At 44.7% G+C, this 12,964-nt stretch overlaps 1 pseudogene; it reads left to right on the forward strand.

Moving 5' to 3' along the window:
• Window positions 1-1,453: 1,453 nt before the first annotated feature.
• LOC116533493 lies at window positions 1,454-11,792 on the forward strand (annotated as a pseudogene).
• Window positions 11,793-12,964: the final 1,172 nt, after the last annotated feature.

Here is a 12,964-nt window from a genome sequence, read left to right on the forward strand (position 1 = left end):
ACACCGTCCACTCACACACCACAAACACATTCACACCACACACACTATCCACTCATACACATACAACACACCGCACACACATCTACACCTCACACACCACACCCACCATCCACTAACACTCATACCACAAACCACATTCACTATCCATTCACAACATATACCACACACACCACCCACACTCACACCACACACACCACAGCCACGTATGAATCACATACTACACACAGACAATATATCACACACCCCACACCCATCATTCACTCACACACTTACACATTCACACCACACACATCACATACATACTATACATACCACACATACATTCATATCACAAACACACACCACACACACATCACATTCACACCACACACATACCACGCACACATTCACAACACACAACATATACACATACATACGGTTCACACCACACACAACACATACACTACATATACCTTCACATCACACACACAGACACACTACACACATTTACACCCCACACACCCCACACACAGCCATGACCGTCAAGCCTGAGATGCTATTAGGGAGAAGGCAAGGAGGGTGAAGAAGGATCTGGAAAGAAATGAGGATAACGTGAAACAGATTAAGTTTTAAACCAGGAAAGATTTCTCCGAAGTGGCCTGCTAACCATGGGCTCCCGGGAAGCCAGAGGGCCATCACTCACTCTTCTGGGCTCTCCAAGTGGAGTGCTCTTGCCTTGTCTCATTATTTCACAGGACTGTGTAAATAGCACTAGGGAAGTACTGACCCACAGGGCGCAGTTTTCAGTTTGTAGTGAAAGTGTTATTTCTCTCTCAGAATGCATGTTGTCCTTCAGCCTCCTAGCCTGTCATCCCTTCTGTGGGTTGAAGGGACTTACAGACAAGAGGGGGTAAAAAGATTTAAACATTTCTGTAAAGATTTTTAAGTGTGTAGAGAACAAGGGAGAAGCAAATTCCGTAGCATTACACCCATCATGAGGGAGAAGATAGAGCTAGTGTTTGAAATGGTCACACATTTCATAGATCTAAGTATCATACACACAAAATAAAAGATTATGAAAAAACTCATAATGTTAAAAACGCAATGCACAACTCCAATCTACTTCTATTTTTGTTTGTTTAACATTTATTTTAGGTTTGAGGGTACATGTGAAGGTTTGTTCCATAGGTGAACACGTGTCCCAGGGGTTTGTTGTACACATTAGGTCACCACCCAGGTATTAAGCCTAGTACCCAATAGTGATCTTTTCTTCTCCTCTCCCTCCCTCACCCTCCCCATGTAAGTAGACTCCAGTTTCTGTTGTTTTCTTTGTGTTCATAAGATCTTCTCATGTAGCTTCTGGGAACTGCATTTTATTTCCTGGTATAATCACTGCAGTTTAGACATATGAACTAGTGGTAATTAGCAGTAACTCAAGTCTAGTGGACAGAATTTATCTCAGTCAATATTCGACATGAGGACAGCCATTGCCATGGTTTGAACGTGTCCCCAAAGTTCAACCACTGTTGGAAACTCAATCCTCAAGGCAATTGTGTTGAGAGGCGGGACTTTTTAAGAGAGGGGATGAGGTCATGGGGCTCTGCTCTAGTGAGTGGATGAATGCTGTTGCCGAGGGGTGGGTTCATGATGGAGGATGGGTTCCTGACATGGGATAAATTCGGCCTCCTTCCTCTCTTTCTGTCTTGCCCTTGGTAGGCCTTCCACCATGGGATAACACCACAAGAAGGCCCTTGGTCTTGGACTTCCCAGTCTCCGGAACTGTAAGAAATAAATCTCTGTTCTTTTCAAATTACCCAGTCTCAGGTATTCTGTTGGAGCCGCACAAATCGGACTAAGACAGCCACCTCTCCCTGTTTCTTGTATCTTTCGCTGAGAAGTTTCCAGGACCGGAAGTGAAGGACAGGGGCTCCGGGAGTCACACAGCCCCTGGACATGGAGGCAGCAGGAAGCGCAGCTGGAGACGGGGTGAGGCCTCAGAGAGGAAGCCTGTTGTTATCCTCTTTCTGCTGCAGAGGGACCGGGGAGCCACTCCCAGTGCGCTGCCTCCCGGCCTGGAGGTGCCTGCCCATGCGGCCCTGCTGCGCGCTGGCTGGTCCTCACCTGGGAAGCCTCATGGAAAGTCAGTGCTGGGCACCGAGAGCCAGGCGCGGGCCCCAGCAGCCGGGACCACAGGCCTCCTGGACTTGGCGCCCCTTGTTCTGGGTTTGCACGTGGAGCTGGAGGTGAGGAGGGATCGGCCTAAGGGTGGGGTGGAACATTCGCCGGAGTGTTTCCCGAGAGCAGTTTCCTGGCTAGAAACAGACGTTCTGGTGGCCAAAAGCAGTATCCTGGCCAAAAGCATAATGTAAAAACAGTAACATATATATCCTTCAAAGCATTCTTACTTTACCGTTCAGTTCTCAGTAGCGTCTCTCAAGCTTTGAAAACGGAGCGGAAACCAGCGTTTTCCTGCTCCGCGTTTTGTGGGCTTCAGTCGGCTGCAGGCCCAGTGGCTTCTGCGCTGTCGGGGCCCGCGCGGCCTTCCTGCTCGTGTTTAGTCTCCTTTCTCATCTGCAGGGCAGCGATTCTCCACTGCGGGAAGGAGCTTAGATGTTTTTGGCAGTTCCCGTGGAGAAACCCTGTATAAGTTATCTCCAGGAGCTCAAGGGGTTGAGTTATTTCCCAGCGGCCTCGTCACTGGCCCCCATACCATGAGGTGACTTTCTACAATTTACAAACACTTGGCTTGCAAATTAGATTTCGATTTGTATTGGAAAAGAATTCCCCAGGGAAGGCCTGCCAGCCCCCATTCCTCTTTTCATCCATCCTTTTTGCTGCTTTGTGGAGAATCGCTCCGTCCGATGGCTTTTGTAGTCGTGGCTAGTTGGGAGGGCCTTCCTGCCTGATGGAAGAGCCAGGCTGGGGGTGGGAGTCTTACTGAGTGACCCCAGGCTCGTGAGGTTCCTGTCCCGCGGATCCAGCTGTTTCATCAGTTCCCCCAAGCTGCTTTCTGTCTTTTCTATTGTAATGTTAAGCATGTCTTTTCTTTCCCACATAATCCTTCATCACTGATTTCTGGAAGGTTAGCTTTGAAGAAGCAGGATGGACTCCCACCCAGAATTTGTATGTTGAGACTGATGATGCCATACACATACCAAGATCCTGTAAAAAGCTTTATTACACACACGATCAGGCTTTTGGGGATAGCAAAGCAACCATCCCAGGTTGGTTGGAAAACGTCCTGTGAGATCAGGGAAAGGAGATTGGCTTGAGGTTTCTGTATCACTATGGATGAGGCTGGGGTGAGGGTTCCAGTGCATGGAAAGGGTCTTGCATGGCTTGTGTGTCCCGCTGCTGCCAAGAGGGAACACCCAGGCTTCTTATCAGCCTACTCAGGTGTGGAGTGGGAGAGGGTGGGTGAAGCTTAAAAGCCCCACCAATACATGGAGCCAGACTTTTTATTACAGGCTTATTTTAGATTTAGAAATATTTGTTCAAAATATGAACAAAATGGTGCCAGACAAGATACACCTATCCTTGACTAGTAACCAAATCCAGGAGTTCAGAAGTTCTTAAGTAACAAAGCCAGCAACACAGGGTTCAATCAGCTTCTCAAATACACAACATAAACCAGGAAGCTACTCACCTTAAAACATATTCTGACCTCATGATATTCTAAGTCCGATGGGAGGGGTGCACCAGGTACTCCCACTGCCTCTCTGGGACTTGCTCTCAGTCGCAAGCACCCAGCCTCCTGGGGTACCTGGCCCTGCCCAGCTTTCCTTTGCACTCTGCTCCAGAGCCCTGTTACCCTCTGCCTAGGGATATTGGTGGGGACGTCCATGGTCCCCTGTCACTCCCCTGTAGATCGTGGTAGAGGAGTCCAGTGCAGCATGGGCCCTAAGTGCCTCAGCTGCCCTGGGATGGTGAGCGACTTTGGGGACCTCCAGCCTGCTCCTAGTCTAGGTGCTGGGCACTTCCAAGAGCTGAGGTTGCAATTCCTTGGGGCCATCCTCTCCCCAGGGGTTGGGGCTCTGGGCCCTTGGGAAGCAGAGACTCCCTTTGTGTCCCTAAATGGGGCTCTGAATTTTCATTAAAGAGGTAGGCATCAGATCAGCTCTTCTTCTTATTACTTTCTCTGCTGGTTGGTCCTGGTCTCAGGTGATAAAGCTTCCGTTTAAGAAACTTTACCAGTGCTGTTCAGATTTCTTGCCTTTATTCACATTTTGTTTTTTCTGCCCTGAAATGTCTTCCCCTGGCCTCTCATGTTTTTCAGCTTCTACTTATATTTTAAGGCTTATGTCAAGACTTATCTATCTCTCCCCCAAGACTTCAGGCCCACTATGGACCACAGAGCTGGTTCTCTGCATGGAATTTGGTGCTTCATCTTCTCCAGTATTATTTGCAAATGAAACATAGATTTTCTATTGTACTTCCAGTGCTCATTGTTTGGCATTGTTATTTAACTTGTTGGGTGTTTACGTTTTGTTTATATTACTCTATTCTTGGCTCAGTTTTCTGGGTATGGTAGACACAGGCAAAAATATGTATTGATTACACAGTGGGTGTGTCTTGGGCACATTTTGGAAAATAAGCAAAGGATTAAGGCCATACATCTTGTAGAAGTTACTGATTGGTTGAAATCAAGTGTCTAAGCGATTTGGGGAAGAAGTAATGATACATTAGAAACTTACAATTAAAAAAAAAAGAAATCTTAAGTGGGGCATGGTGGCTCATGCTTGTAATCCCAGAACTTGGAAGGCTGAAGTGGGTGGGTCACCTGAGGTCAGGAGTTCAAGACCAGCCTGGCCAACATGGAGAAACCCCGTTTCTATTAAAAATATAAAAATTAGCTGGGTGTGGTGGCACACACCTGTAGTCTCAGCTACTTGAGAGGCTGAGGCAGGAGAATTGCTTGAACCTGGGAGGCGGAGGTTGCAGCAAGCCAAGATCACGCCACTGCACTCCAGCCTGGGTGACAGAGACAGACTGCATATTTACAAAACTAAGTCTTTTAGCCAGAAGATAGTGAGTTCTTCAGCAGGGGGCTCATTTGATATGAATGCTGTTTTTAACAATCACTGGGTTATTGTATCTCTGAAGGATTAAACTTAGCTCTCACCATGATATGAGCGTATCTCTCCTTCCATATCCATAAGTAATGTTTTGTACCCACAAACCCGAGGGTGAGTAAAATCTGGGCACTCAGGCAACAATGCCACAGTCATTGCTCAGCTTCTGAAAGTCTGCCCAGCCTGGTGAGGATGTATTTGGTACTTTGCCCTCCTTTCTGGCCAGTTTTCCCCTGACTGGTGATTTCCTGCTGCCTCTTGAATTCCTGTAGCTCCTACTGCAGTTCCCACCACAGGGGCATCTCCAAATACTGTGAAGCACCCAGAACTCAAAGGGTTTCATTTCAGTAAAGAATGTTTCTTTTCTGTTCCTTCCAGTGTCTGTGGATGAACATAACAGCATTTGCTCTGTTTTCTGAGAATTTCTCAGCGGGTGCTTTAAAAACCAAGGATGAATTCAGTGTCTCTATTTTATGTGGAAGTTGTTCTCAGCATCGTTTGTTTTCTTACTTGGGTGGAAAAGATAGCTGGGCAGGTGCTTTCCTCCCGGGGCCTTCTGAGGAGTTTAAAAACAGACACTTTCGGTGTTGTATGAAAGGTCCCTATTCTTTCCTAAAATACTCACAGAATCCTATGACTAATAAATAAATAAAGATTGTTTTATTAGTCACCCAAAAATGAAAGAAGAAATCCTCCCACTTCTCAACTGCTTCCTTTTAGAGTAACCTCAATGACCCGACTGATTCATGGAACTAATTTGTAACAATAATAAAGACAAAGCGGGGGCGTCACGTTCATCCCTAGACAAGCTTTCAGAATGCCTCCAAAGACCCCCGCTGCCTCTTACCACTCTCCTGTTCCTTACCCAGTGGCTGACACCCTTGAGGAAGCCCCTGGGCCCAGAAGCTTCTTCCCCTTGCTCAGACAATTGCCCCTGTGGCCATTGTCAACCTGTGGGGCTTCCTGGACTCCACAAACTCAGAAGGTCTGAGCTCAGTCACACTCTGCATCACCTCCGCTCCCCGGGCTCCTGCCTGGAACCATAGTTCCCTGCTTTGTTAAGAAGGGTGGGCCACCTCAAGCTTCACTTCTGGGCAGAAGAGGCCACATCTGTTAGGAAAGAAAAGCGATGAAAAGCGTAGTGAGCAAGTGTCTGCTCTGGGCCAGGCACTGAGCTAGGAGGCATCTTATTCATGTGTCTTCTTATTTCATTATGTAAATGACGCTGTGAGGCAAAGATGGTTGTTTTAATTATACAGGAGAAGCATAGAGTCAGAAAGATTAAGAAACTTGCTGAAGATTGTATTGTGTTCCAGTGGTCTCCAAACCGGGGTAGGTCCACTCTAGCAAAGGTCCCTGGTTAATTCCTGCTGATTAAGCACTAACCACATGAGACTATCCAGCTGGCCGGTTTCTAGATGAAACTGTGGTAGGTAAATTCTTTGGAAAAGAAAATAGAGTCCATTTCCACATGACCACAGTAAGTCTCTGTTAGTTAATGACTGAAAATAACTCTGTATGTTCACATAGGATCCAAATTTGCTTCAAGAATTATTCGAATACGGAACTAGGAGTTTCAGCTACAGAATACAACCTCTCAGCATTTGGAATATAGGCATCTTATCCAGCCTACCGTAAAACTCCAGTGAAAGCACAAACACAAAAATTATTCAAGTTTCCACACCTGCAGTCCCAGCTGTTCAGGAGGCTGAGGTGGGAGGAATGCTTGAGCCTGGGAGTTAAAGGCTGCAGAGAGCTATGATTGTGCCACTGCACTTCAGCCTGCGTGACAGAGCAGACCCATAGCGAAACCCTATCTCAAAAAGTAACACAAAACTCAAGTTTCCACCTCAGTTCCTGGCGTGTTTTCTGGTGGCAAAATGTGTATATTGGACATATATTTTATTTGTTAGCCTAGTTCCTCTTCTGTTGGGAAATAACTGTAACAGTAGCTAATATTTATTTCTTTATTACTTTTTGAGACAGAGTCTTGTTCCGTCTCCCAGGCTAGAGTGCAGTGGTGCAATCTTGGCTCACTGCAGCCTCCACATCTGGGTTTGAACAGTTTTCCTGTCTTACCCTCCCAAGTAGCTGGGATTACAGATGTGTACCACCATGTCTGGCTAACTTTTGTATTTTTAGTAGAGATGGGGTTTTGCTATGTTGGCCAGGCTGGTCTTGAACTCCAAGTGATTCATCTGCCTTGGCCTCCCAAAGTGCTGGGATTACAGGTGTGAACCACTGTGTCCGGCCAGTAGCTAGTATTTATACAGCCCTTATGAAGCACCAGACACTGCTCTAAGCACTTTACATATATCCATTTATTTAATCACAGCAATTCTATTGGGTGGGTACCATCATCATTCTTATTTTATATGCAAGGAAATTGAAGCCCAGAGAGGTTAAGAGACTTGCCCAAGGACACATGGCTGGTAAGAGCCAGAGCCAAGACTTCCCAGGCAGTCGAGATCTAGAGTATGCTCAGCCCTGGCTTAGACAGGTGGTGGGATGGTTAGGTTGTAACTGGTGACATTTACACAGGCAGATGGTGGGATGGTTGAGTGTTATGGCATGCCAAAGTCAAATGCAAGTCCCCCATTATGTAGAAGTCATAGTTTATTGAGAACTGACTGTTTGCCAGGCTCTGTGGTAACCTTTATAGATGCATTTAATATTCACAGCAATTCCAATCTTTCTCACTACAAAGCCCATAATTTTCACCAGTACCCTAGATTATGCAGTGGTGGCTCAGAATTGCCTCACTGGTTTCTTAGTTATTTCTCTCTCTTTTTTTTTTTTTTTTTGAGATGGAGTTTCCCTCTTGTTGCCCAGGCTGGAGTGCAATGGCGCGACCTCGGCTCACCGCAACCTCCGCCTCCTGGGTTCAGGCAATTCTCCTGCCTCAACCTCCTCAGTAGCTGGGATTACAGGCTTGAGTCACCTTGCCCGGCGTTTCTTAGTTATTTCTAAAGCTAATTATTATTTCCACATGGGCTGGTTTAATATTCATGTTGGGTGAAGTTTGTAGTCAATAACAGTGAGCAATATGAAGAAGTTTAAACAAGTGAGATGAATTATTTTCGTGTGCGTTGAGCTATAAAAACTATAGGCAGAGGGATTTTAGAGCTTTTCTATAAAAAAAAAAAGTCTCATTGTTGAATGAGTTTGCATTCTTTCCTCAAGTATTTCAAATTACAGAACCCAGCATATTTCCTTTTTTGCCAAAGTGACCAGAAAGCTCATAGTATATTTGAATGCTCACTTAAAGTAACTGTATTAACAGTTTTTTTTTGGTATATTTATCTTTTCACATATATTCTGCTTCAGTCTTTATTTTGTTTTCGACAGGGTCTTGCTGTGTCACCCAGGCTGCAGTGCAGCGGCGTGATCACAGCTCACTGCAACCTCCGTCTCCCAGGCTCAAACAATCCTCCCACCTCAGTTTCCTGAGTAGCTAGGATTACAGGTGTGTGCCACCACGCCTGGCTAATTTTGGTAGCTTTTGTAGAAACAGGGTGTCACCATGCTGCTCAGGCTGGTTTTGAACTTCTGGGCTCAAGTGATCTGCTGGTTTCTACCTCCCACAGTGCCAGGATTCTAGGCGTGAACTACTGGGCTCAACCCTGAGTCAGTCTTAATGGTATTATTAAATCTACATCTCGTTACATGCAACCCTGGGCCGAATACATTTTATTTTATTATTTTTTAAAAATATGTTTATTTGTTTATATGTTTATTTATTTTAGACAGGGTCTGGCTCTGTCACCCAGATTGGAGTGCAGTGGCATAATCCCGGCTCACTGCAACCTCCTCCTGGGCTCAGGTGATCTTCCCGCCTCAGCCTCCTAAGTAGCTGGGACTACAGCAGTACACCACCACAACCAGCTAATTTTTGTTTGTTTTTAGAGAGACAGAGTTGCTCTATGTTACCCAGGCTGGTCTCAAACTCCTGAGCTCAAGTGATCCACCCGCCTTGGCCTCCCAAAGTGCTAGGATTACAGGTGTGAGCCACGCTGCCCAGCTTTAAGTTGGATACATTTCAAAACAGAGAAATTCCACTTTTCTGCCTTGATAGTCCAAGTGAGGAAGAATCCTTCTTGCATGTAAAGGGGAAATGAGTTGCCCTGACGGTGCTGGGCAGTTCCTGGCCTGGTGCTCCAAGGCCCTCTTGCCCAGTCTTTCTCACTCCAAAACACACGATGCTTCTGGTTTTGATAAGCAGCCGAGACTTGATTCAATCCCTAATGGAAATAATTAGGAGAAAATAATTTGCTGTTGTAAGATCAAGCAGGGGAAAAAGTCCCTGCTGGAACCATGTGTTTCTTTTATTATCTGGGATGCCCATAACCTACAGAGCCCTCATTGCTTGAGTTGGAGGGAAGACGGATTATCTACTTCCCATGGCTTCAGCTCTACTCACACCTGGCAGCTCACTGCCGTGGGCAGTCCAGCATGTTCTGCTCACAGGTATGGACCTTGGAGTCACACAAATCCAGATTAAAACCAGCTGTACCACACAACTGCCTTGGGAAAGTCAATTCACCTTTGTAAGGAACATATGCTCGTCTGTAAACTGGGAATACTACTCTCTAAAGGTAATGTAAAAATTAACTAAGGTTATGTTTGTAAAGCAATTAATTAACACAGCAAATGACAAAAATGGCCCCAAAATGTATGTCAGCCGAAATATTACCATTTTATTATAGCGTTATTAAAATGGAAGCAAAGACTTTAAAAACCTATGTTTCTTAGCAGAAGTAGATAGCTTTAAGTCCAGCAGCCCCTGACCCAAGATGGGCCACCAAATGTAACTTTCAGTCTTTCAAGCACTCATGGGACATTTAAAAATACTTGATCATGTACTTGGCCATAAAGAAAATCTCAACAAAATCAAAGAATTTAATAATGTTAATAACACAAGTCTGACCAAAATAGCACAGAATTTAAGAGCAACAACTAAAAAGATTACCAAAAAAGATGATGTGTTTTATTAGTGTTTCAAAAATTAAATAAATAATTCTAAATAATTCATAAATCAAATAAACTATCATAATAGAGAATTTAAATATTTGGAACTAAATAACTGTAAAAACACTATAAAAATTGTGGGATATACTTAAAGCAATATAGAGAGGGAGTTTTTTTGACTTTAAATGTGCATCTAAAAATGTTTAATAAAACAGTGAGCTGAATTTCAATTTAAAAAAGAAAAAAGCAACAGTGCAAACCCAAAAAATATAAGGACAGAAGTAATAATGATAAGAGCAGGAATAATAAAACAGAATTTTAAAAAGCCACAGGAGACTAAAACTAAACTAAATCTGAGTATTCCAAATTTTCTCATCTATAGAGAGGAGGGGATAGTATTGACCTCAAAGAAAGGTGTGGGGACACATGCCATAATATGTGCAAAAGAACTCTGTGAACTGCCGAGGACTATTTGCATGCATTTCCATTTTTATTTTGTTTATTCAACCTTGCTTACTAATTACCTATTCTGTGCCAGGTGACTTGTCTGGCTGTACGGGTACAATGTCTCCTTGGACCTTACTCTCTATAGGGGTTGTGGATCTTTTTTTTTTTTTTAAAGATGGGGTTTCACTATATTGGTTAGGCTGGTCTCGAACTCCTGACCTCAGGTGATCCGCCCACCTCAGCCTCCCAAAGTGCTGGGATTACAGGCATGAGCCACCGCGCCCGGTGGGTTGTGGATCTTAAGCGGGTCACTGTATGCTGTGCAGGAGGCGTGCACTGTGTTAAGGAAAACGCATGGTGGAGATAGAGCCTACTCAAGGATGTTAGGAAAGTTTGGCTGGAAAATGAAATTCAAGCAGAGATCAGGAGGTGGGGTGGAGGGAGAAGTATTGTGAGCAAAGGGAAGACCAGGTGTTCTGGCCAATGGAATATGAACAGATATATAAGGAATAGGAGGCTGAGCCCAAAGTGTGTGGTCTGGAGAGAGATGGAGCTGCAGGTGCTGGAAGGAGCCATGCAGGATCTCATAGGCTATGCTTGGATTCTTGCTTTTGAAGAACAATGAGAAACTGTTCTGTTGTTTTAACCAGGAGACAGAATGAATTGGAAGGAGACAGAATGAATGCAGGGGATTATTTAGAAGGTCATGCCTGGTCTAGATGAGAGATGAGATGATGGTGGCTTGAATTAAGATGACAGAAATAGAGCTGGGGAGAGTTGGATTAATTTGAGAGCTATTTCAAAGATAAAAACTAAACGCATGCCCTAGAGTTCAGGGATGTGAGTTAGGACACCCTACTGCCTTCCGTGGAGAAGGGTGATTCAAGGGATACCTTCCTGGGGGTGTGGTTCTTGTGTGTAGACCCACTGGTTTATTTACCAGAACATAGTGCTTCTATGCTATCTTTTTGCATCTTTAGTAAAAGACAACAAGGTTGCTAATCGGTGGCTTCTGGTCTGGCATCATCTTGCTAGGTAGGTCCTGCTGCACTTGACTGAGAAAGCTGGCCACTCTGACTCCTGCTACATTTGGCTGAAATTTTCTTTTTCTTTCTAAAATAGTAATGCAATATACCTGGAGGTCCATTTACATTATTAAGCTTTTAATACATTCCATAAGTAATATCCTACTGATTGAAAACATTTACTGTTTAGGATTTTCTTAGATCACGTGGATAAATGCAGATTTCCCTTGAAGTTTACAACAAAAAGGAAATTTGCAAAACATGTGTTTGTCAAAAGCTCAAATCTGAATAATTATGTTAGTTTTTGAGGTCTACATAATTAATATGGTTTGGAAATAGAGGATCTTAATGGGTTATAAGCACAGTATATCTTCATGAATCGGGCTTTCTGGAAAGATGTGCCACATACCCAACAGACCTGATTGCTTTTCTTCCTCCGACCGCATTTCCTGGCCTCCACTGCAGCTAAGTAAGCTCATGTAATGGAATTCTGGCCAATAGAATATGAATGGAATTAATATGGATAATCTCCATGAAGGGCACAGAAAAAGCTCCCAGAAAAAAAGTCTTGATTTTTCTTCACGTCTGCTGACTAAATATCAACTCTTGAATAGACTTGAGTATCAGCTGTTGAAGGAGGTAGAGGCTCTGTCAGCCTGGATGCCTGAGTGACTTCGTGAAGCATACCATCTCTCCAGCTGGATTTTATATAAGTGGGAAATAACCTTCTGCAAGGTTAAGCCATGAGATTTGGGGATTTGCCTGCTACAGGCATTTAGCTGCAACACATATTAATCTGTATGACTAACTAAGTACAATTGAACGAGGTAGTTCTGCTCCGAGAACTCCTTTTAAAGACCATCATGATTCTAAGCATCTGTTTTCAGTGTACCCGGTCATTCTCACTTCCCTGTTCTTTCAGGTTTTAGTTGTTCAATTTCTCTCAATGGCTTCCACCAAAATACCATCAACAGTAAGGAAGAACAATGTGGACCACCAGAAGGCTTGGGTGTTTCCTGAAGCTGCCCCTGCTTGGACTTTGGTTGGAAGTCATGATTGAGGATTCATGCTGGTGCTCCACCAGTGAACCTAGCTCACCTACCCTCTGTTCTGGCTGTAGTCTTCTTTCCCCTCTTCTAAGGGAGGCTACTGCTGGGCTTAGTGGGGAGCTGGGTTCAAGGAGAGCTTGGGCTCTGATGGAGTCTTGGGGAGAAGGCTGACATGAGTCCTGAGCAAGTGGACCTGCTCTCTCTGGCCCTGAAGAGGTCAAGAGGCAACTGGATGGGGGTGCTGAGTCTTTCCTGGCTCTGAAGCTGGAAGTGGAAGCTTTGTCCAGGATCCTCAGGAGAGGACTGAAAGCCTGTGCCTTTGTAACCTGAGCCACACTGGTAAGAGTGTGCTGCCTCCTCCCACCTTTGAGACAGTTGCCTTCAGAAGCACATCTACCAGGAGCCAACAAAGAAAACCAACAGC

The sequence above is a fragment of the Sapajus apella genome, unplaced genomic scaffold (assembly GCF_009761245.1).
Source record: "Sapajus apella isolate SASKATOON/1434 unplaced genomic scaffold, GSC_monkey_1.0 scaffold82, whole genome shotgun sequence".
In the NCBI taxonomy this organism is placed as follows: domain Eukaryota; kingdom Metazoa; phylum Chordata; class Mammalia; order Primates; family Cebidae; genus Sapajus; species Sapajus apella.